Source organism: Betta splendens, chromosome 22, assembly GCF_900634795.4.
Source record: "Betta splendens chromosome 22, fBetSpl5.4, whole genome shotgun sequence".
NCBI classification, from domain to species: Eukaryota; Metazoa; Chordata; class Actinopteri; order Anabantiformes; family Osphronemidae; genus Betta; species Betta splendens.
In genome coordinates this window covers 16,485,136-16,511,582 of record NC_040900.2, presented here as the reverse complement: position 1 = coordinate 16,511,582, position 26,447 = coordinate 16,485,136, and the positions used below count along the sequence as shown (strand labels likewise).

At 39.4% G+C, this 26,447-nt stretch overlaps 2 long non-coding RNA genes across 2 annotated transcripts; both read right to left on the bottom strand.

Moving 5' to 3' along the window:
- Positions 1 to 4,490: 4,490 nt before the first annotated feature.
- LOC114849123 (uncharacterized) lies at positions 4,491 to 15,764 on the bottom strand. The gene is made up of 3 exons (XR_008693588.1): positions 5,078 to 15,764; positions 4,954 to 4,998; positions 4,491 to 4,868 (listed from the first exon to the last, which is right to left on the bottom strand). It is a non-coding gene; the product is annotated as an uncharacterized LOC114849123 (long non-coding RNA).
- Positions 15,765 to 19,249: 3,485 nt separating this feature from the next.
- LOC129603569 (uncharacterized) lies at positions 19,250 to 26,251 on the bottom strand. Its single transcript, XR_008693591.1, has 4 exons — positions 23,066 to 26,251; positions 22,303 to 22,478; positions 22,159 to 22,210; positions 19,250 to 21,990 (listed from the first exon to the last, which is right to left on the bottom strand). It is a non-coding gene; the product is annotated as an uncharacterized LOC129603569 (long non-coding RNA).
- Between the last annotated feature and the right edge of the window lie 196 nt (positions 26,252 to 26,447).

Genomic DNA, 26,447 nt, shown 5'->3' with positions numbered 1-26,447 from the left:
ATAGTTTGTGAGGATTCAGCTTATTTAGTCTTTACGTTAATTTTGTCATAAAGTCACTTAATGCATGCATTCGCAATGCGTCTTGAATTTAAAAAGGTTTCCTACAACGCAATGATTCTGTGTTCATAATGAGATTAGTTCGTGTTGATGTTATAGTTATTAAGGTCTAAACATGAGGAACATAAGGTCTTGTTTCTCCTATTGACATTGTCCTTAAGTTCACTCAGTTTATTCAGGGATTGATGATGATCCCTGGTAAGGATAAATACGTAGGATAAATAAGAGTAGGAAATTACTTTTAAGGGTTTTGCTAGTGTTCTTTTATCCATCCATCTTAATTTAATGATTTAATCGGCTTCAAATTCAATTGACAGTTATCTGTCTATTGAGGGGGGAAAATGTATTGTAAAAAATTGTTTTGATTATTGCTTTATGACGGTCCCTAGTAACTGGGGAACTTGTGTGTGTGGCATCTGCTGTGAGAATGGACTATTCTGTTTCTGTTGTGTTTTATCCCAAGTTGGTGAACTTAATCCATGGGAGAAAGGTTGTGGTCGAGTTGGCACAAAATTTGATTTGTTATATACTGTAAATAGCTTACGCTATAGAGGAGTATGATCTCACAGCGGGACTCATTGTGGAGTGATAGGAAAAGTGACAGGAGCAGGGTATGTCAGGAAGGAAAGGAGTTAAGGGAAGTCGAAGAGTGAATGAAAAGGGAAGTGTAAATGTGATAATGACAATAGAGGGATGAAAAAGTACTGTGAACATTGCATTTTAGTGTGTAGCTTGTAAAAATATGCCGAACGCATAGACTAATATTGCACGAAGCTTTGCTTGACGAAATGGTGTTTAATGCATCAACCAAGTTTCTATGTGAAACAGATGATTAATATACGCAGGAAAGCTGTGTTGTTCCATTGCAGGAAAGAAGAGGACAAAGAAGATCAAACTCCGGATCACTGATGGGCCCTGAGTGACACTGCTGACTCCTTTAGCAGAACAAGGTCACAGGCTAGCCTTTCTAAATTATAGTTCTCATAGAGCAAGAGTCACTCTCTTAGCTCACGTGCACGACAAAAACCCTGAGCTCATGACATGACTGACAGATACTGTATATGCTCTGCGGACTGACTATGACACATGTCGATGATGTTTCTTGTTGTTGATTTTATATAATGAGGGTTTAACAATTTTCATTCTGCATCTCAGTGTGTTGTTGTCCACAGGAAGCTCACATTAACAACTTCAACCCTTCCCTCTACACAGAGCAGCAATGGAGAAAATGTGTCAACTAATTTTCTAAACTAATTTTTTTCCCTAACCAACTTCTCTCCTACTCTTAACCTCCATCCACAGGTTACTTCAGTATCAGAGGAGGGTGTGTCTTATGATCTGCTACAACTGTGGGTTTTTATATTCTCTGATCTTTTGATTTCTACAGCGACGACCTGGAACAAAAGCAAACTATATGTTCTGTTCAGCCTAACCCTAACCCTAGCTCTGTAGGATGGTTTATGCTGCACTATAGTGCAGATCTTTCTTCCTCTCAGCTATCAGCTCTCAGGTCACAGCTGGAGCACCAGTCTGAGGGGGACAGAGGATGGTGCAGCAGAAGTGTGCTGGAGCCCTGAACGGTCCAGAAATGAGGGACTCTGTGTTCAACGTGAAGGCAAGCTGGGCCAACTGGGTCGCTAGCAGAAAGGCAGGGCATCAGATGAGGTCCTAGGACAACGCAGAGGGTGCAGTGCCACAGCTTCCAGTACAACCGTGACGGACGAAGGAGGAGTCGATGGAGCCGAAGGAGCTGATGGAGAGTCCAATATATTGCAATTCCAGCTACACCAACAATCCTCACCCACCTAACATTGTGGGGCTGCGCTGACCAACACGGCTATAGGGTGTGGGCGGAGCGCCGCCCTTAGCTGCATCGTTGATATACACTGATGTTTGAATTTGCCCGTGCATGAGCTGAATTGCAGATGCTGGACGAAGTGAGAGCACAGACCTTCATGATTAACTGTGGTCGGTGTGGAGTCTGTGAAGAATCTGTTGTGATAAAGAGGACACTTATGTAGAAGGAGAACTGTGAGGTTTGTTACTGAATGTACTTGTTTACAGGCAGCGTGGGAGGATCACCTGTTGGAGCTGAAAGAAGAGCTTAGGTGTTCTATTCACCACAGATTTTGTGAATCTTTAACTTTGCTGTGTCATCTTAATGTTGAAGTTCATGTCTATTTAATATAATGCAGCATGATGAGTCAAAGAGGAGCTTTCTTGGCCGCTCGCTTTCAAGATTGATGGGCATTAAAATGCCCATGAGGAGGGGATTTGTAGTATATTTATGTATCATATCATATATTATTATATAGGTAGTGAACAATCTGTTCGGGTCAGGTTAAGATGCAGTGACTGTTCCTCAACCCTTGCAGTTTGGCAGGGTCGTTGTCTGGGGAGCATCTGGGATAGACTCCAGGAAACAGACATTTACATTTACTTTTAGCAGTAAAATTGATCATTGCTTATGAGAGAAGTACAGAGAGTAGATGGGTTCGTGTGGGGTGGGGTGAAAGAGTTTGCTTAAACTGGGTTCGCAGAATCTGTTGCGTAAACTGTTTATTCGAGCTGTTCCTAAGGAAATATTCAAAATGTCACGCCGACCTGGGAAAGGAACTGGGAGGTTGATGGTGGGCCAGATGCAGCTGGAGCTGGACAGATAACACGGCCCAGCGCCAGGACTTTCCAAGTAGCCGAGAAAAACATCTACACGTCCTTATTTGGACATGTGGAAAGACTTTAGGTGGTGGTTAAAAGCAGGCCTTCACAGGCTGGGGTTTTCAGAGCGCTTCGCAGAGGGTCCGCTGGTAGCACACAGCGGACCTTTTCCGACCTCTCGGTTCTCTCTGCAGAGGAACAAGCAGGTGAATTCGGTCTCTGCCTCTCTTGCTATTACTCTTTTGTAATCATTATCTGATTGTTTTAATTTGTCATGTATAATAAATTTGTATGCTATTGATTTAAACTTCTAAGTTGAGTTCTTGTGAAATCTCTGTCGTGGTCTAAGAGAAGAGAAAATACACGACAAAAGTGCAGGCATTCTTTAGACCGTAATAATGATTCTCGAGAAGAAACATGTATAAAGGTTTACCAGGCCGCTGCTTTGCAGTGTGAAACGTGTTGAGGTGCTTCAAATCTGTTCTGTAAAAGATTACAATCCGACGCTGAACAAGCTCTTCAAACTTCTCCACGTCCGTGAAACACACCGGCGTCTGCGCGGTTAAACCGGCCCGTTGCTGAAGATCGCTCCCCCTCCTTTCAGCCTCGGCGTCTGTGATTCCTGGATAGAGCAGATGCGCCAGGTTGATGGCAAAACAGAGCTCATTATTCCGATTGTTGACAATGTACATGAACCTCTGCTTCTTTTGAACAATTTCGCAGTCTAGGGTCTTTGCCAACAGCCTTTTACCACCCCCTCGGGGGTTGCGCACCACCTGAATCACCAGCTCCAAGCTGCCGTCCGTCAACACTTCCATATTGGACTGAACAGCGCCGTCCAGCAGGTCCTGAAATTGGGAAAAATCCACGCCGTCCGCGACTGACACAACAGCGGCCGCTTGTGATCGCAGCATGCCCCCCCTGAGCTCGAGCTGGATAACGTCGCCTTGCTGAGTCTGATTTAAAGCCTGCTGCACCAGCTCGGCAACATTCCCCATAACAGTCCCGTAAAAGTGTCCGTAATCAACCTTGTCCGTCTGCCCGACATTAAGCAGTCATCTTATTTCAAAGTTATTGAAACTGTTTCTGGTTACAATCCTGGTTTCATCGGAGGCCCCGCTTCCCCTCTGCGCCGCGACACGCGTCGGGGGTCCGTTGGGGGGTGCTTCCGGGTTGCCGCTCTGCTCGGAGGGGCTCCTTCCATAGCATCGTCATTGTCTCCGCACTCGGGTGCGCCCTCCTCTGACGGGAGTTCATTATTTCTCTGGCTGGGATTTTGCAGTCTTTCAATGAAGAGGTTTACAGACTGTTCTAATCGATCAAAATCAGAAACATACTCATCACCCCCGCTAGGAAAGTCATAGTCGCGATTCGGGGAGTAGACCGGAGACACACTTCCGACTCTTGCCACCAAATCATTGACCAATTCATCCAACCGATCAAAATGCTCGGTGGTTATGTTCACACCCCGAAACCCTCTTTGGCCATTGGATATCAAAGTTAACACATCCTCTAATTCGGCTTGTAAATCATTGAGATCAGAGTTTTCATCAGCCATCTTGTTGTTTAATATTTAAATGAGTGACAGCACAGTTTTCACATCAGCGTGCGGAGCAAATCATTCATCATCAGACTCCTCTCAATAACATTCCAGACGACGCTCTCAAATCTGTGCTCAACTGCCCTATTGAAGAGCAGCCTCGATCCTCGGAACCGCCTCCTCCCTCGTAGTCCCGGACGAGCGGAATCTGATTGAAAACACTCTCGAGTTAGTCACAGGCCATAGAAACAACCCTCTTTAAAAAAAAAAAAAGAAAGAAACTTACCGGAACGACCCCTTGGAAGAGGAGTCCCCGGACGACGCACGGGGGTTCGCCTCGCCTGTTCCAGGACGCGCTGCTCAGCTAGAAGCACAGGGGCCCCGCTCTCGGAAGTTGAAGGCTCCACGCTCGGCTGTCTGGACAGCACGTGCTCCAGCTCGCCGATTAGACACTCCTCTTCAGGGCTCCGCGGTTCTTGTTGTTGTTGTTCTTTTTGTTCTTGCGGTTGCTGCGGCGGCTCCGCGGTGGATGGCGGCGCATTGACGACGCACTCGCCGGCAGTAAATATCTCTCCGGGGTCCGGTGACACCTCCAGAAGAGCGTCGTCTAATACTGCGTGAATAAAAAGGAGAGTTTATTTCAACAGAACCGGCGGAATAAAAACGATATAATCATGCTTCACAATATCCATACTCACCGTCGAGACTGTGATCGGTCCGTGGCGGCTGATGGATCTCAGCGTCTTTTTTCAGAAAAAATAAAACAGCCGTTATGGTCAGCACGCTCAAATGTTAATCGGCTTATATTATGTAATAACTGACCGACGAATCTAAGGGCCTCTCCGGTTGGGAAGGCGTTGAATGCTTGTTGAGCCGCCTGGTGCCTATACTGCAGTTGGAATTGTTGGCTCTGGCGACGCTGTGGCTTGAGATGCAGGAGCTGACGCGGACGAAATTTGTTAGCGCATATTTTCAGGAGAATCAAAGAAATGAGAGTCTTCGGAGCTTTACCTCGAATCATACCGCTGCTTCAACGTCCGACGAGGATCTAGCGTGAAGGCCTGGGTTCGATTCTGACGCTTCAACTCCGCCTATATTTATACCAGGTTTCTCCGTAAAAGTCACCCAGAAACTGATCAAATGGTTTTACAACAGCCCCTGGGGACACCCTCACACCTCTTGTTTCGCATAACAAATCAACATAGTGTTACAACATAATATTTCCAAGGAGGGCTCCCCCCGAACACTCCTGCGGTGTAACGGGTTAAAGCGGTATTTTTGTATTATCATGTTTCGATCGGTATTATAACGCTGTGTTTTTTAACTGTTCTCCCGGCGCCTGGTGGAATCGCCTTATTGCACCGGGGGTGAAGATGTTTACATTCTCACTCCTACATGCGAGGGAGCCATGCTGTCAGAAGGGATGGGGCATCGAGTTTCAAAGACGTGATGCATTAGCTTTATGACTTTAGGGGTTGTGGGATCAGATAGGGTAAAAAGCAGATGCGGACCATAAATAATTGGTCAGTCAAACACAACATTAAATGTCGGCGCTTAATGGGCGTCAGAATCTTAAGGGGAATATTTCCAAGGAGGGCTCCCCCGAACACTCCTGCGGTGTAACGGGTTAAAGCGGTATTTTTGTATAATCATGTTTCGATCAGTATTATAGCGCTGTGTTTTTTAACCGTTCTCCCGGCGCCTGGTGGAATTGTCTTATTGCACCGGGGGTGAAGATGTTTACATTCTCACTCCTACATGTGAGGGTGCCATGCTGTCAGAAGGGATGTGGCACCGAGTTTCAAAGACGTGATGCATTAGCTTTATGACTTTAGGGGTTGTGGGATCAGATAGGGTAAAAAGCAGATGCGGACCATAAATAATTGGTCAGTCAAACACAACATTAAATGTCGGCGCTTAAGGGGCGACAGAATCTTAAGGGGGGTGAGAGGTTGTTTGTTGAGTTAAGTTGAATGATCTCTTTCCCTCTATTACAGCGTGTGTGTGTGTGTGTGTGTGTGTGTGTGTGTGTGTGTGTGTGTGTGTGTGTGTGTGTGTGTGTGTGCGCACGTGCGTGCGTTTGTGTGTGTGTGTGTGTGTGTGTGTGTGTGTGTGTGTGTGTGTGTGTGTGTGTGTGTGCCGAAAATGCCGTATGACTGCAGACCGAGAGGACTCCTCTGACCAACAGCACAGAGGACTATCATCGATGTAAGGGTATATGCTTTGCAAGTTGCAGATGTTGCTGTTGTACACCAGCAGCGCACTCTAATACTGCATATGCATTTGTTTCAAAATCTGTACTTTCTAAAACAACGCAGGCCCACTTGAGGCCTAATCAGGTTTATGACTTTGAGTCTGTTGAGGGATCATATAGGAAATAGCCAGAGACCGGGGGTAAAAGGCAGACGCGGACCATAAACAATTGGTCGGTCAAACACAACATTAAATGTCGGCGCTTAATGTGCGACCGAACCTTAAGGGGGTGAGAATGATTTTTTCCCCTATTACACCGCGTGTGTGTGTGTGTGTGTGTGTGTGCTTCATTGCATACATGTGGCGGATGTTGCTGTTGTACACCAGCAGTGCACTCTAATACTGCATATGCATTTGTTTCAAAACCTGTTCTTTCTAAAACAACGCAGGGCCGACTTGACGCATAAATCCAGACGGGGGAAGGAGGACTGTAGAAGGATACCAGGCCACCGCAGGCCTGTGAACTCAGATACACACGCAGAGGAATGCGACACCCCAGTGATACAGAGAGCACAGTCTAAAGAAGGATACACAGAAAGCACCACTGGCTCATATATATAATATATCTGCATACATACTGGCGTTCGATGATCACATCGCCCTTTAACACGGTGGATTAAAGTTCAGCGGACCTATGACTCTCGGGTTCAAAGAACAGGTACACTTTGACTTTCGGTGTTAAAGTTCAAGTGCACTTTAACATTCGAGGTTGAAGATCAAGTGCACTCTAACATGGCAAGTTCAACGGTGAAAAGATCAAGTGACCTTTGACCTAGAGCTGTCAAAAACAAAGTTGATCGAAAGTGGGGTATATAATCTCTCACAGGTCTTTGTCCTGTATGTTGATGCGCCCACCCCCACAGTCAGCGCTTACCTTTACAACGGGACTGATAGCCCCGCCCACTTTTATTTATCAGACAGATATAAAAGTGGGAATAACGAAACAAACGGGATGTAAAGTAAAACGCTTTGAAGAGTTTTGTCTACATCAAAGCGGGCAAATCACATGTGAACATTTTATTTTTTTTTTTGTAAATAAAAATAATGTTTGCCCTGTTCAAACCTGGGGAATAAAAACGATTCTGATTGTGAAAGCGGCTGATCAACTTCGTAGGAACACATTTCATATGGTACAGGTGAAAGGGAGACTAACAACCCAACGCAGCCGAGGCTGTAGCAGCAGAGAAACGCAGATCTTTGTCCTGCGTGTTGATGTGTGTTTCCCCTTCCCCCAGTGTCCCTGCTCTGGGACGTGAAATACCATAAGAAGAGCGTTTTAAAAAAAGTCCAGTGAAAGGTTTTGGCGTCTCACAGCTACGTAGGTGCAGTGATCACGCGCCCGATCTCCCATGGAGCTTTTCTTTGTCTCGGTATTTTACACCTATTGACCGAGTGGAGACAATATTTTAATGTCTCTGTGCCAATATGTAGTAGGGGATGGGGTTCGAAGTTTGCTTTTGGAACTGAATCAGCATCAGACGCCGTAACTTGCGCGAAGCGAGTTCCAAATGCACTGTATTGCCTGTGTAATAAAACACTGTTTTTCTGCAGATATTGTGGTAAATGTCATTACGGTAAAGTATAATAATGCAGCTTCCAACTGGGATCAGATCAGGGGACTCTGCCGGTGTGCGCACGCAGCTGATTCATTCCGCCTCCAGACAGGCTCTTGCAGCGACAAGTTTGGGGTCATTGTCCTGGAAAAAACGATGTCGTGTTTCAAAATACTTTCTAATATATGGACCCACTGTGCGTTTGATTATGGACTCCTCGAAAAACTGTCTATCCATAATCCCCTCGAAAATAATCATCGGTCCTGGTGCCCACCTAGAAATCATTCCCCAAACGTGGCGTTTGAGGGGATGATTAGGTCGTGGTTTGGAAACCAAGTGTCCTTTCTCTGCAAAGCTCATTCTGGCAAAATGCTCCAATGCCACAGTCGATTCGTTTTTCCCCAAAACGAGAAAAAAGGAAACGACTTTAAATCCATTAATGTGTCTGGTTTTGAAAACACCGTTTTCAGCTCGTTTATTCGTTTTTAACACGCTGCTTTGAATAAATGCCGTTTGTCCTTTTTAAACGAGATGCTGGGGGTTTCTCGTTACAACACGAAGTTACTGGACTTACTGGGAGCGTGTCCACACACATTAACAGGTCCTCCGGGTTCAAAATGTTCTACAACAACGTGTTTTCTCGTCTTCCCAGCTTTTATTCTGGAGGGGAAAATCAAACCGTTAAAACGTACACGGACCCGACACTTAAACACAAGGACATACTGTATAAAGACAGCAGCGACATCAGCAACTGACAACAAACACTAGCGCGTATTGACAACTTGATCCAAGTCATCTGCCTATGAATAAGCGGCTCCTCAGCACCATCGTTGGAACGTCACATCACTGTCATACATTTCCGGTTAAGCTCTACCTGGACACATCATCTGTCATTCAGGCTCTTACGTTTTATTCAGAATCAGAGCAAACTATAGGTCATTATAGAATTAGTTTTTCGTTGTCTGCTTTTTTCTCAAAACGAAAAATCAGCTTTAAATCCAACTCCGTGCGTTGTGTCGAAAAAAACAACACTTGAATTCCCTTAATTAATAATACGAGCTGAAACGAAAACCAAGTTTGTTTTTTATTTTTTCCTCATGATCAACAAACCAGAAGACGAGTATAAATATACATATAAAATACATTTATAACACAGATTGATGAATAAATATAGATTCCTATTTTATGTTATTATACTTATATTATTCTATTGGATTGGCTGAAGGAGGGACTGTGTCTCTCGGCCGGCCTGGAAACTGTAAAAACATCAGCAGCTTCGGCAATTGACAACAAACACTAGCCCACACTAGCGAGCAAAGACGCATAATAATCTATAATATTTAAAAATGAACTACTCTATATTTAATGATACAATTCCATGACATCGTTTTTTGTGCTTAATGTGCAGACACAGATAGGAATTAACAATTGGACCTCCCATCTTTGCGCCAACTGGTGGTTAACACGAGACTAGCACCCTGATTTTTTTCAGGTGGCTGCAGGATTAAAAATCCTTAGTCGGGGACGCACCCGTGGCGCGCTGGCGACGCGCACGTACTGCGGTAAAAAAGGTGGTCGCTTTGAAGTGCTACGACTGTACAACTGAGTTTTACATCTTGCTGTTGCCCTACTTGTGATTTGAACCTGAGACTTTATGCTTCAGAGTTAAGGCCCTTATCCACTGAGCCAAGTAGCTACTGATGGGTTTACATGGCTACATTACACATCCTAGCGTCAATGGAAAAAATCTAGTTTGTTTTAATAGAGAGAAGAAAAAGCTTCATATTTCCAAAAGTATAAAAGATATGACTAAGAAAACTAATAGCACACTTCTCCTTGAAGTAGTGGAGGAAGTGAGGAATTGAATGCATAGCTGCATATATCTAAATATCTGTTTTGCATATATGCATAATACTTTCATGCAATATATATAATTTTGTGATTTTTCTACTGCCTTACCAGAGTCTGCAATATCAGAGTCAAATACTCATGACAACAGTGGTTTAAATCTTTCTTCTGAAGAAGTAAGATTCAAGACAGGTTTCGAACCATGAACGCCAACATTATGGGCCATGCCGTCTTGCCACTGGGCCAAACTGTCTGCTTAATTTTCTGTTAAGAGTGGCTGTGTAGATCCTACCTCAAAAACTAAAACTTTCTAAAAGTTCTTCATTTATGATATTGATTACTAATACAGCAATACAGATAAAACTCACTTTATCTGGGAAATGCAGGTATTGAATCTCCCACTCCAGAGTCAAGGACTTAATCCATTGAGCTACTGGACATAACAGCTGCAGCATGACTTGGCTGAAGAGTGTCCTCTAGATGAAAAGAACTCCTTTGTCTTTTTCACGTGTTTATTTTATTAAACAAAGACTTGAGAGTTGCAACAGTCAGTTTCAAATGGAGGAAACTTGCTGAAATTAAAGAACTGCTGAAAATCAAGGAAGTGTGTAAAGGTTTGCTTCGTTAGTTGAAATACAGCCAACTGTATCAAAATAGCTAAATATTGTAAGTAAATAGTTTTGATTTTCAGGAGCTGAATAAGTAGCTTAACGTTTTGAAAATATTTACAACAGCTGAAATTTGATTCAGAACAAATATTTGAATTTAAATTGTTAAAATTTAAAGGTTTGAAGTAAATGTGTGCAGGTAATTGCTGAACAGTAAAATAGTTTCAGTAACTAGTCATAATTAACTAGTCAAATGCAGAAAAGTGATATTTAGGCTAAAGATTTAGATTGGTGCTTTTATTTTGAAAGGAATTTGAGCATATAACTAATTTGAGCATTAAGCATATAGCTCACTTTATCTGGGAAATACAAATATTTATATAATTGTGTGATTGCATAAACATGCCAAACATATTGCCGAATTGCTGAAAGCAGCATAAGCACTGAAAACAGCTGAAAGCGGCTGAGGAATTTAATGCATAGCTGCATATATCTAAAAATCTGTTTTGCATATATTCTTCATCATTTCAAGCAAAGTTTTTAATTTCACTGGTGCCTTAGTCAGGACTTGAACCAGAGTCTTCACAGGGAGAGTCAAACACTTGACCACTGAGCCACAGTAATTGCAGGCAAAACAAGTCTAAGCAGCACTATACATACTATTTGAAAAACTACTAAACTTAATGTTTTGCTGAAGGATTGCTGAAAGTGTCTGAAACATTGAAAACATACTTTGAAATAGCTAAAAAGCTGAATTCATAGATAAATATATCTAACGATTTGTTTTTCAAGGAGAACTGTATGTGCACAAAGGAAAAAAATGGTGAAATTTAAGGTAAAAAACTAATATTTATTACTACACAAGCTTTACATTTGAGGTTTATGTTGTGAACAACTTAGTTTCACATCTTGCAGTTGCCCCAATTGGGAATTGAACCTGAGACTGCAGTCTTAAAAGTCAAGTACCTTATCTACTGAGCCAAAGGAGCTACTTCCATTTTTGTCATGGCGGCATTACACATCCTACAGTCAATGGTAGAAATCCTGTTTGTTTTCATAGCGAGAAGAAAAAGCTTAATATTTCCAAAAGTAAAAAAGTTATGACTAAGAAAACTAATGGCACACTTCTCCTCAAAAAGCTGAACACTTTGATATATGAACAGTTTCTGTAGCTCAAAGCATGTAGGAGGAGTTAGGTGCCAACGATTGTAGAAAGGACGTAAAAAGAAAATATCAATGCTAACACTAGATAAAGCATTTCCATAGGAAAATGCACAGTGAATGCTTCCATGCTGAATGTATTCCTGAAGAATTGCTGAAAGTAGCTTAAGCACTTAAAACAGCTAGAAGCAGCTGAGGAATTGAATGCATAGCTGCATATATCTAAAAAACTGTTTTGCATATATTCTTAATTATTTCATGTAATACATATGATTTCCCCGCTGCCTTAGTCAGGAACCAGAGTCTTCAAAGTCAGATTCAATGCCACAGTAACTGCTGACAGTACAACTAAGCAGTTTGATTTGAAAAACTACTAAACTGAATGTTTTGCTGAAGGATTGCTGAAAGTAGCTGAAACATTAAAAACATTGTTTGAAATAGCAGAAAAGTTGAATTCATAGTAAATATATCTAACGATTAGTTTTTTTGAAAAGAGCTGTTTGTGCACAAAAAACATAAATTTAATATAAGCAATTACTATTTACTTCTACTACTTTACAACCATTACATTAGAGGTGTGTGTTTCTGTAAACAACTAAGTTTTACATCTTGCTGTTGTCCTAAGTGGGACTTGAACATGGGACTGTCGGCTTCAGAGTCAAGCACCTCATCCACTGAGCCAAAGGAGCTACTGCATCCATCGCAAATGGCTACATTACACATCCTAGTGTCAATACAATTCATGCAATACATACAAATTCACAGCTGCCTTAGGCTGGACTTGAACCAGCATCTACCACATCAGAGTCAAGCACTTAACCAACTTACTTTCACATCTTGCAGTTGCCTCAATTGGGAGTTGAACCTGAGACTGCACGCGTCAGAGTCATATATTCTACTTTACAACCATTACATTAGAGGTGTGTTGTTCAGTAAACATTTAAGTTTTACATCTTGATGTTGCCCTAAGTGGGACTTGAACATGGAACTGTAGGCTTCAGAGTGAAGCACCTTATCCACTGAGCCAAAGGAGCTACTGCAAGTAGATTACATGGCTACATTACATTTAATAACAATAATAATTTCATGAACAACATATGATTTCACTGATGCCTTAGTCAGGATTTGAACCAGAGTCTAAAAGATAAGAGTGAAACACTTAACCACTGAGCTACAGTAGCTGCTGACAATGCATGTCTGAAACATTGAAAACATAGTTTGAAATAGCTGAAAAGTTCAATGCATAGATTAATATATCTAAAGATTAGTTTTTCAAGAAGAGCTGTATGTGCACCAAGGAAACAAAAATGGTTGAATTTAAGGTAAAGAAATACTATTTACTTCTACTGCTTTACAACCATTACATTAAAGGTTTATGTTGCAATAAGTTAGTTTCACACCTTGTGATTGCCCTAAAGCACTGGAACAGCTGGAAGCTCCTGAGGAATTTAATGCACAGCTGCATATATCTATAGAACTTTTTTCCAAATATTTTCATGCAAAATATATGACTTTGTGAATTTAGTGCTGCCTCGAAAACGACTCGAACCAGAGTATTCAAGGTCGGAGTCAAACACTCAACCACTGAGCCACAGTAACTGTTGAGAGTAGAACTCTAAGCATCACTATACATACTATATGAAAAACTACTAAACTGAATGTTTTGCTGAAGAATTGCTGAAAGTAGCTGAAACATTGAAAACATAGTTTGAAATAGCTGAAAAGTTGAATGCAAAAATAAATATATCTAAAGTTTTTTTTTTTTTTAAAGAGCTGTATGTGCACAAAGGAAACAAAAACGCTTGAATTTAAGCCATTATTATTTCCTTCTAATGCTTTACATTCGAGGTGTATGTTTCTGTAAATAAATTCACCTACATGGGATTTGAACCTGAGATGGTAGGCTTTAGAGTCAAGGCTTTTATCCACTGAGCCAAAGGACCAACTGAGATCATCTTACATGGCAACATTACACATCCTAGTGTCAATGGTAAAAATCTACTTTGTTTTATTGGGAAAAGAAAAAGCTTCATATTTCCAAAAGTATAAAACATATGACTAAGAAAACTAATAGCACACTTCTCCTTGAAAAGCTGAACATTTTGATATTTGAACGGTTTCTGTAGCTCAAAGCATGTAGGAGGAGTTAGGTACCAACGACGATCAATCGTTGCAATTTCAAGTTTAACATATTGTAGTGGCTCACAGCAGTTAGTCCCACCCTAAGCCGCTAAGGCTTCTGGGTAAAACAAACTTTCTTGTGTTTGTACTCTTATAGTTAAAGTTAGGATTCAGAAAATTTTATAACTTTGGTAAAATTAATTTAGCATCTCGTTCATGTATGGTTGTAATGTGTTCTTTTTGTTTTTGTTCTTTTTTGTGTGGAGTGAGGGGATTGCGTGTGGGAGTTACCATCAACAAGAAAGTTTGTTAGATGTGTGAAAAACAAATGTGGCTTGCTTTATACAAAGGGAGCTTACCTAGAGTTGCAATTGTTCTTTGTCTAATCTGAGCAACTGAGACATGAATGATTTAACCTATAGATAAGTATCGGATTTAACTATACATATAGTTAGTTGGCCTTGCTTGCTTCTTGTCTGGCAAGAGGAACTCTTACATTATTGTTTTTTTTTTTTCAATGTTGCTGTAGTAAAGTAAATTAAGGTTTACCCTGGGTCAAATGTGCATAGTTTAATACAAAATATTGCAATAATGCTTTTCTGCTATATTAGCAGAAGGACGAAGCATAACATCAGTCTGTGATTAAAAAATAATTTAATTAAAATATAAAACAAATTAAAAAAAATATTGCATTTAAATTTAAAGATTACTCTCTTGTGTCAGTATGAAGAGCCTAATCCAAAGATTGTCCATTATTTATTGCAATGGTCACTCCTATTAACACCACGTTCTGTCATGGTGCATCACCCACAATGCATTGTGCTATAAATATGCATATATTGTTGAATGCTTGTTGAATGCTGCCCCATAACTATATGAAAGACCAGATAGTTTGAAAAAGCTTAATGTCTACAACTGCTCTTATGGGGAATCAACAGTGCAATGAACTCATCAGTTCACTGAGCATAGAGAGTGTGACTTGTAAGGGCTCCACAGGCAGGAACCTCCACTGCTCAGCACAAAGAGCTGGAGTAAGGCTGATTTCCAAACCAGGTTAACAGGCTTGTTACACCAAAACCATAAAGATTATCACAAAAATAACTTCACTTTATGAATCCCAAGGCTCTAGCTGTGAAATCTCCCACTCAACTAGATGCAATACACACCAATGGAAAAGCCGAGAATTCCTAAAAAAACACCCTATGCTTAAACTGCTATAACTCAGAATCTGTTAAAGATATCGAGAAGCTAAACAAGACATTAATAGTTGAATAGTTGAAGATTGTTTTGCAGTTTAAATGGTGTCTGTAGCTTTAAGTGTGTTGAAGTAGTTAAAGCTGAAAGTAGACAAAGTTGAAGAGGATTTGAAATCCCTCTTCCATTCATTTCAATGGGGAAAAAAAGTTGAAAAAAGTTTAATAACTTGAAAAATATGAAACTTATGAATGAGAAAAATAATAGCACACTTAAAAAGCTGAACATTTTGATATTGGAATGTTTTTTGTAGCTCAAAGGATGCAGGAGTAGTTAGGTGCGGATAAACGTACGGAAGAACTAAAATAATAACTAGATAAAGCATTTCCATAGAAAATGCACAGTGAATGCTTCCATGCTAAATGTATTGCTGAAGAATTACTGAAAGTAGCTTAAGCACTTGAGACAGCTGAAGCAATCTTTCTTCTGAATAATGTTTAAAGACTTGCTTGAGCCGGGTTTCGAACCAGAAATTCCTGTAGTACTTTCTCGCCATTGGGCCAAACTATCTGCTTAAGTCACTGCTTAAAGTGGCTGTATAGACCTTACTTTGAAAAGTAAAACTTTCTAAAAGTTCTTCATTTATGATATAGATTACTAAGATGTAATGTAACACTAGTGTTACATTAAGGATATAACTCACTTCATCTGGGAAATACAAATATTTATGCAATAAGGTGATTGCATAAACATGCCTCAGACAGGAATGGAACCCAGACCTCCCACTCTAGAGTCAAGGACTTAAACCATTGAGCTACTGGACATGACAGCTGCAGGACGACTTGGCTTGAGAGTTGCAACAATCCTAAAACGCTAAAGCTAAAGCGAATGAGAATATTTTAATACAAAATCATGCATCAATCATTGCAATTTCAATTTTAACATATTGTAGTGGCTCACAGCAGTTAGTCCCGCCTTGACTAAGGTTTCTGGGTAAAACAACCTTTCTTGTGTTTGTAGTCTTATAGTTTAAAGTTAGGATTCAAAAAATTTTATAACTTTGGTAAAATTAATTTAGCATCTCGTTCATTTATGGTTGTAATGTGTTTTTTTTTTTGTTTTTGTTATTTTTCATGTGGCACACCGTGAGTGAGGGGATTGTGAGTGGGAGTGACCATCAACGAGCACTGATTTGTTTAATGTGTGTAAAACAAACGTGCCTAGCGCTATACAAAGTGAGCTCACAAAGAGGGGCTGTTGTTGAGTGTCTCTCTGCCTGCAAAGTCTAATTTGTTTAATTGCGACATGAAGGATTTTTTCTACAGATAAATACAGGTATTACTGGACAGTCATCAATTGGCCCTGCTTCTTGCCTGATATGAGGGACTCTTAGATTATTTTTTTTGAATGTTGCTGTAGTCTTGTATAGTGTTACCCTGAGCAAACTGTGCATAGTTTTATACAATATATTGCAATAATGCTTTTTCTACTGTATAAGCAGAAGGATAAAGCAGAAAATGATTGTGATTAAAAAAATAATTTAATTAAAAAAAAAATTAAAAATAATCTATGTAAATATAAAGATTACTCTCTTATGTCAATATGAAGAGCCTAATCCAATAATTGTTCATTATTCATTGCAAGGGTCACTCCTATTAACACCACGTTCTGTTATGGTGCATTACCCACAATGCATTGAAACACTTTTCCATTCATTTCAATGGGATAAAAAAGTTGAAAAAAGCTTAATAACTTGAAAATTATGAAACATATGAATGAGAAAAATAATAGCACACTTCTCCTTAAAAAGCTGAACATTTTGATATTCGAATGGTTTCTGTAGCTCGAACGATGCGAGCGGAGTTAGATGCAGAAAAACGTACGGAAGAACTAAAGATACTAATAATAATAATAACTAGATAAAGCATTTCCATAAGAAAATGCACAGTGAATGCTTCCAAGCTGAAAATATTCCTAAGGAGTTGCTGAAAGTAGCTGAAACATTTAAAACAGATGAAAATAGCTCAAGCATGTAAAGCATAGTTAAATGTATCTAAGGAGAAATAGGAATTGATTAAACAGTGCTGAATATTTGCAGAAGAAGCTGAAGTAGTTGAATTTCATATGGAGGAAACGCAACAAAGATTTGTTGAAATTAACGAATTTCTGAAAATCAAGGAAGTGTGTAAAGGTCTGCTTAATTTGTTGCAATATAGCCAAATGTATCAAAATGGCTAAGTATTGTAATTAAATAGTTTTGATTTCAAGAGCTGAATGAGTAGCTAAACATTTTGGAAATATTTAATACGGCTTAAATTTGCTCCAGAACAAGTATTTGAAGTTAAATTGATAAAAGCTGAAGCTTTGAAGGAAGTGTGTGCAGATAATTGCAAAAAAAAATAGTTTCATTAACTAGTTATAATTAACTAGTCAAATGAACAAAAGCGATATTTAGGCTAAAGAATTAGATTGGTGCTTTTATTTTGAAAGTAATTTGAGGAAGTTTCCATTAAGTAGTCCTACATACCAAAAAAAACCGTCAAAAGCAGTAATCAAAAAGGTTTCGAGCTTAGTCACACTAAAACTTTAGTACTCTTATTTTGAAATGATTTACAGGAAGCTTGTGTGAGTAACTGTTAAATTGTTTCATTAGCTAGTAATAATAAACCAGTAATTACTTATTAACTCATTGCCAATTAATAATTGACCATTTAAAAGCAAAAATTATTCTATTAAAGCTAAAAAATTTGGTTTAATGCTTTTATTTTAAAATGATTAAGAGATGTGTGTGTTTATAGCTAAACTTTAAAATAGTCTCATTACTTTCATTCAAAAACAGAATTTATGCTTTTAAAGCTAAAAATTTGTATTGGTACTTTTATTTTAAAAGGATATTGAGGACACCTGTGCAGGTAATTTCTAAACATTAAGATTGTCTTATCATCTAGTCACAATACAGCAGCTAAACGCAGAAATATTGCCATTTTAGCTAAAAATCTGGAATGGGGCTTTTATTTTGAAAGGATTTGGAGAAGCTGTGTGTATTAGTCTAAATAACTAGTCATAATAAACCTGTTGAAAGCAGAAATATTGCTATCTTTAGCTAAAAATTCAGGATTGGGGCTTTTATTTTAAAAGGATGTGGAGAAGCTGTGTGTGCTTAATAGCTAAACTGTAAAACAGTCACAATAACCAGTCACAATTACCCATTCAAAAGCATAAATAGTCCTGTTAAAGCTAAAAATTTAGATTGGTGCTTTTATTTTGAAAGAATATGGAAAAGGCCAGTGCAGGTATTTGCTAAACATTATTTTAGTCTAAATAACTAGTCATAATAAACCTGTTGAAAGCAGAACTATTGTTATCTTTAGCGAAAGATCAGGATTGGGGCTTTTATTTTGAAAGGATGTAGAGGGGCTGTGTGTGCTTAATAACTAAACTGTATAACAGTTACACTAACCAGTCATGATTACCAATTCAAAAGCACAAATAGTGCTATTAAAGCTAAAAATCTGGATTGGTGCTTTTATTTTGAAAGGATATGGAAAAGGCCTTTGCAGGTATTTGTTAAACAGTATATTAGTCTAATTAACTAGTCATAATAAACCTGTTCAAAGCAGAATTATTACTATCTTTACCGAAAGAGCAGGATTGGGGCTTTTATTTTGAAAGGATGTGGAGAAGCTGTGTGTGCTTAATAGCTAAAATATAAAATACTCTCATTAACTAGTCACAATTGTCCATTCAAAAGCATAAATAGTCCTATTAAAGCTAAAAGTTGGAATAGTGATTTTATTTTGAAAGATTCAGAGGAAGTGTCTGATTACTAAATTTAATACGTTACGTTTTATTTACTAAAAAATCAAACAGTGTAATGAAGTAATCAATAATATGCATAGAGCTGAGTAAAAACTGTGTCTGTAGTGAAGAGTTAAAGACAAAACTTCTATCTTTAAAAAGCGTGCCCTCGCACTCTAGCTGTGACATAACGCACTCTAGCTCACGTAATACACACTAATGGACAAGCTGAGAAACAAACCAGTTGAAATCAGAAATATTGCTATATTATATCTAATTAACAATTTGTAATAATCAGTTGAAACATTACTTAAACAAGCTAATAAGTTGAATGTAAAGCTGATTGGATCTGCAAAACAAAAGGTGCAAGCCAAGGACTGAAGCCATTGAACCACAGTATATACTGTACTTGAAAAAGGACCCACTGTAGCTGAAGAGCTGTCTCCACATGGAGAGAGATGTGTGTGTGTGTGTGTGTGTGTGTGTGTGTGTGTGTGTGTGTGTGTGTGTGTGTGTGTGTGTGTGTGTGTGTGTGTGTGTGTGAATATAACATATTTATTGGTTCAGTAAACGACTTGAGAGTTGCAACAGTCCCAAAACGGTGGACCTAAAGCAAATGAGAAAATTTTATTACAAACTCATGCATCAATCATTGCAATTTCAAGTTTACCATATTGTAGTGGCTCACAGCTATAAGTCCCGCCCTGTTTTACCCATAAGGCTTATGGGTAAAACAACCGTTCTTGTGTTTGTAGTGTTTAAGCTAAAGTTAGGATTCAAAAAATGTTATGACTTTGGTGAAATTAATTCAGTATTTTGTTAATTTATGCTTGTAATGTGTTCTTTTTGTTTTTGTTTGTTTTTGTCTGGTACACCGTGAGTGAGGGAGTGACCATCAATGAGCAGTGCTTTGTTGGGTGCATGAAAAAAAAAAAGGCTCTCTACTAAGAAAGCACATCAAGAGGTGGTATTGTTTCAAGTCTCTTTGTCTGCACAGTCTAATCTGAGCACCTGCAACATGAACGTTTCCCCCTGTAGAATAAATGTAGGAATTAACTGGACAGCCAGTTAATTGGTCGCGCTTGCTGTATGAAAAGAAGGACTGATACATTAATTGGTTGAATGTTGCTGTAGTCTAAAAAGTGTAAACTCAGTCTATTGTGCATAGTTTAATACAAAATGACGCATCAGTGAATTTTCTGCTGTATAAGCAAAAGTTCAAAGCTAAAGAGCATTCTGTGACTAAAACAAAAATTTAATGATAATTTTTAAATTATTGAAAAGCCTAGAATAATGTAATTAAACATAATATTATAATATTATAAATTAAATATAAATTAAATTACAATAACATTAAACATCATTGCAATGGCCACTTCAATTACCATCAGTTTCTGTCATGGTGCATTACCCACCATGCATTGTGCTATAAATTTGCATATATTGTTAAATGCTGTAATGTTGAAATAATTCCTTAAAAACACCCCCTCAACTATATGAAAAACCAGGTAGTTAAAAAAAGCTTAATGTCTACAACTGCTTTTATGGGAAATCAACAGTGCAATGAACTCATCAGTTCACTGAGCATAAGGAGTTTGACTTGTAAATCAAAGTGCTAATGAGCTCAATCCCTTATCTGCTGCAGCTGCGCCGTTGTCATGGGGACCGCGCTCCAAAGGCAGAGACCTGCACTGCTCAGCACAGAGAGCTGGAGTGAGGCTGATTTCCACCCCAGCTTAACAGGCTTGTTACACCAAAACCATAAAGATTATCACAAAAATAACTTCACTTTATGAATACCAAGGCTTCAATGATCACCTGGTGTGCGTTTTATGCTTGAAGATTGAAAATTGTGGCCACATTCGCGATTTAAAAATACCTGTCCCTCTGTGGTTTTACCCAGATGTTAGAGAGTATTTTCCATTGGCGTGAATGGGAGGATTTCTGGAACTCTATGTGCTTTGAGGCAGATACAGACTAAAGTATAGTTTTGATGGCTTAGCCAGGCACATCGTTGGTAAGAAGACAAGTATGACTACAAACGAGTGAAGAAAATACGTTGATAGAGTGAAAACTGTGGCTGTAGTGATGAGTTAAAGAGAAAAGTTCTGGCGTAAGAAAGCATCTTTCTACACTCTAGCTGTGAAATCTCCCACTCAATTAGAGCCAACACACACTAATGGAAAAGCTGAGAATTCCTAAAAAACATATGAATGAGAAAAGCAATATCACACTTCTAAACCTACAGCAAATGAGAATATTTTAATACAAAATCATGCATCAATCATTGCAATTTCAATTTTAACATTGTAGTGGCTCGCAGCAGACCATCAACGAGCAATGATTACTTGGGTGTGTGAAAAACAAATGTGGCTTGCTTTCTACAAAGGAAGCTCACCAAGCTATTGCTTAGTGTCCCCTTGCCTGCACAGTCTAAATTGAGCACATGAATGATTTCACTCAAACACATAATGGATTTAATTTCCTGCTTAATGGTGCAGTAGTGAGGACAGAATTAACCTAAACCAAACATGTGTATTTTAATATAAAAAAAGCAAACAATGCAAAAAAGATTATTCTACTGTATTGAAAAGAAAAAAGCTGAAGAGTATTCTGTGATTAAAAAAGCAATTTAAATTAAATAAGTAAATGTTGTAATTTAACATAAAGATTTGTCTCTTATGTCAACATGTAGAGCCTAATCCAAAGATTGTCCATTATTTATTGCAACGGTCACTCCTATTAACACCACGTTCTGTCAAGGTGCATCACCCACAATGCATTGTGCTATAAATTTGCATATATTGTTGAATGCTGCCCCATAACTATATGAAAAACCAGGTTGTTTAAAAAAGCTTAATGTCTACAACTGCGCTTATGGGGAATCAACAGTGCAATGAACTCATCAGTTCACTGAGCATAGAGAGTGTGACTTGTAAGTCAAAGTGCTAATGAGCTCAATCCCTTATCTGCTGCAGCTGCGCCGTTGTCATTGGGACAGGGCTCCACAGGCAGGAACGTCCACTGCTCAGAGCAGTGGACGTTCCTGTTCAGAGCAGTGGACGTTCCTTTATAGTTAGAAGACATAGTTCCTCATTACTCTTACAGAATGGAACTCTGGCATCACTGAACATCACTGAACTGTGTGCATCTGTGCAGCAGAATGTGACGGACCCTCCTCCTGCTGTTCTTCCACACTCTGGGGCAGAGGGGAGATAATAAAGTCAGTATACTTGGAGATCAAGTTACATCATTTAGGCTACACAACACAAGCATCAGATATCATGTGCTGTGTATAAACTGTATTAATATTACACTTTATAATACTGCTTATCATAATTTAAGCTTTATTTAATAGTATACTTACAACATCCTGGGTTTCTGTTGTGACAGGCGGATTTATATATTACCATCAGAATCTGTTAAGACCAACAAAAAACCGAAAGTCTAAGAAATGGATATATCAAAAGTAGCCTATGTAAAAAATCAAATGTATAGGTAGGCCTCTTACATTTTACAAATGCACTTGTATCCTGGGGAGTGACTGGTTCTGATGAACTCCCTCCAGGAATTCCTTCACCCCCTGCTTTCCAGTGTTCATGCTGAGGGCCTTCTCCTCTGCATGCGTCAGTGGTGGAGGTGCAGGTCCTCCACCAGTTGTTCTAGCCTCTGCCTACTTTCTGTTGGCTGAGTAGAGGTCAAATGATTTAACTGTGTGAAAACATTACACCCAAGTTAAAAAAGGTTGCTGCACTGCTATACTCTGCATGCTATTTAGTTATTTAATATGTAAAATGTTGTAAAGTCAGGTAGTCTACACACATGATATGATGGTGCCTTATACCTGTTTGAATTATGTTTTTACATTAATAACATAATACATAATTTTTAGCCACGTTCTTTTATGTCTGGAGGATTGCGCCTACATAAAAACTGAAATTAAATTCTTATAATATTACGTGTTTTGGGTAACTTTTAAAAACCTAATTAGATTAATGTAATAATTGCTCTCCATAAAACGTATTGCATTATTGAATTATCATTACTTTACAAATCTCACATCAACCACAACAGGAATTTTAAAAATGCATAGACATAACACTGCACTTTTAATTTATACAAACATCGGCATTTTATGCAACTACTGAAGAAACTTCTTAGATGAGTAAACAATTACTTTAAAAGTCCTTACTTTACGAGTGAAATATAACAACAATACTAAAATTATTTAGTAATTAGTTACGCTGAACACTATGATTAAAATGTAAACTTACGCATTTTCTCGAGCAGCTATTTTCTTCCAAGCTAATTCTTTCTCTTTTGCCGCTGCAGCCGTGTTGCTTTTTCTACCGAATATAGGCTCGTAGTCGCTATATGCTTGAGGTCATATCCATTTCCGGCCGTCTTTTGTTTTCCTGTTGCCATGGTGACTCGTAATATCTTCACTCCATTGATCAGGGCTTTGTATCGTCGCGGTGCACGCGCTTAACTCTGAGTCATTCAACTCAGAGTTGCTTAAACCAACTCTTTTCAGCTGTTCTGAAACCGAAAACGCCAGGTTTGCAAACTCAGAGTAAATCAACTCAGAGTTTCGTTTAAACTTAGAGTTTGTTAAACCTCCTTCTTGAAACGGGCCCCAGATCTGCAAAGAAGTTGCAGAGCTGAAAGTGCACAAATAAAACAAAAGCAGTTTGATTTCAATAAAAACTATAAAATGTTTCACACATGACTACATTGCTGTAATTGCTTCTTCTGAATTTTGTTGGAAGACTTGTTCCAGCCAGGTTTTGAAACAGGAATTCCTGCATCAGAGTCACATTCTTTTGCCACTCAGCCACAGTGCTTACATCACTGCTCAGAGGAGTTGTATACATCCTACTCGAAACACTGAAATTTTCTAAAAGTTCTTCATCTCTGATGCAGATTACTAATTGTCATAGTTTGGGGTTTCAGTTCCGGTTTTACTTTGAAGGACTTTCTGCTACACTCACACCACAGCTATTTTCATGTCATCACCGGTCCTCATCATGCACACCTGACAATAATTAGTAATCAGCACCAGTACTTAGTCTCCACCTCACACACCAGCCAGTTGCCAGATTGTTGCGTGCATTTCACCACTTTCCAGCGTTCCTGTTGTTGTCCTGCCTCATGATCCTGACCTTGTTCTGACCACAGTTACCGATTCCTGCCTACTCCTTGTCTGCCTTGTCAACCGATCCTGTCTGGTAACGACTCAGCCGGTTTTTTGACCACGAGACTGTCTCATCCTGTTCTGTACCGCAATCCGAGCCCGTATGTTATCTAACCCTGCCAGGTCCACGGACATGAGACTGCCTGACCCTTTGTACTTTAGTCCAGCGCTTACCTGTGTATGACCTCACCTGAACCTGACCTTGTCTTTGTCCAATAAACCCTTTTCTACCATCACCTACAGTTGTCTGTGCCGTGCATGTGGGTCCGTCATTTAAATTGACAGCAACAGTGGAGAGGAAAAACTCCCTCTCTAACGAGAAAGAAACCTCCAGCAGAACCAGGCTGGATGTGGGCAGCCATCTGCCTCGACCGGTTGGGGTGAGGGGATAGAGAGAAAAGTACAGCAACAGCAACAAGCAACAACAAAGCACAGGCAGGGCAGTTGGACCAGGGACTGGATACAGGCAGAATGTTTGGATCCGCAGCTGCCCATCACAGACACCCAACTTTGAGTCCAATAATACCTGTAGGTGAGGACAGAGTGGAGGAAAGAGAGAGTGAGAGAGCGAGAGAAAAGCACAACTACTGGAGAGAAAGAGACAAGGTTAGTTAAACATAGAACAATTATGGGAGGTGTTCTGCTGGGAGCATAAGGAACTATGAGGTCTTTAAGATAAGAAGAAGCTTTATCATTGAGTACTTTGTAGGTGAGTAGGAGAATTTTAAATTCTATCCTACATTATACAGGCAGCCAGTGCAGAGAAGCTAATGTAGGAGAAATGAGATCTCTCTTTCTAAGTCCAGTTTAGAGGTAACAAATGCATGGATCAGTTTCTCTGCATCGCTCTGAGAGGATGCTTCTGATTTTAGCTATATTTCTAAGATGAAAGTAGGCGGTTCTGGAGATTTGTTTAATGTATGGTGTAAAAGAGAGATCCTGGTCAAAGATGACACCAAGGTTCCTCACAGTAGAATCTGAAGCTAATGTTATGTGTGGGAAATTCTGTGTTTGTCATGAGATGCTGTGCCTCTGGCTGAGGGTTGTTCCTGGGGGGTTATCAAGCATTTGGTTATCAAATGGTGGGGGTTTCACTGTAGTGACCATGGGAACATTGTTAAAGGAAGTAAAGGGGGGTTTACTGCACTCATGTATATCAAAGACCAGTCAACAGCTCATGTGGGGGTTTGTAACAGGGTATAAATACAAGTCTTGTCTCCTCAGTCCTTCAGTGGATACTTTGTACAATGTGAGATGTGGCTTACGTCTTAGATGTAATTGTGATCCACTCCGTGTCGACATGAGAGTAAACTTTGAGATGGTTTATCACACTGATGATCTTTATAAGAAGATTTCCACAACAATTTGGTGTCAGAAGTGGGATGGATGTTCCGTTGATCGACGCCTGGCCCAGACTGAAGGTAAACCACCGGTGGGAATCTCATAGGAGATTCAGGGAAATTTCCGCTCCAACAAATGGAGCGTTGGAATCCCGCCTGATGCTGGGTCCGGGTGGCGGACAGCGGACGCCCCATTCAGATTGTGAGTACAGTGTTATGAACCATCTCTGTTTACGGAAACACTTTGGGTGTTGTAGCGCTTGGTATTGGTTAAGTCACGTTCGTGTTTAAATTCTGTAATACCTTGATGGTGAGTGAGAGCCCATTAGTCTGTGAAGGACTTTGTGAGTAGCAGACACCAGTGTGGAGAAAAAAAAAATACAAACAAACAGGGAAAGGTAACTGATTGATCACTGGTAGGATTACGAAGAATTTGTGAAGCCATGAGGGCTTATAAGGGAAACCCCCGTACGAGTAAAAATTAAGCAAGATTGTGAACCACTTTAAGCTCAGCTTGTGTGTTATATGTCACTTTGTGTCAGATGTGGCTTGTTTGTTTTTTGTTGTTGGTTTTTAAGTCTAGATTAATTATAACTGTTATATAAGATAACTATTAATTATACTTAATTATGGAGATAGTAGATCTATGGATGTCCCACTGGAGTAAAAGGGTCATATGATTGATCTAATAATATATATAATGCTATAAGCTTGTGATGACTCCTTCAGTGTCCGTGTGCAGCATGATAAACACACCACAGGGTACGTTGCTCTGAACGAATGTGTCGTACAAACTACCTGGCTGAAAGAAGTAATCATAAGGTAATTGTGTGAATGCTAATGTCTAACCATGCTGTGGTATGGGAAGATCAGAATGAGTGGAGACTTGTGTGTTTGAAAAAATCCAGTTAAAGTCTAAGCATCTGCCCAAGTGAGTCTAGGAACAAAACCAAAGAAATGACTATTTAGTTCTTTCAGGCTCTGATTAACAGGCTGCAAACAATGGAAAACTGGGTGAGGATGTTCAACTTTGGCACCAGGTAAACTATAGAACAAATAACATTTTATTATGTAGTCAGTGTCACTCAATTAGCAAAAGGTTGAACCAAGAGAAGAGAAAGT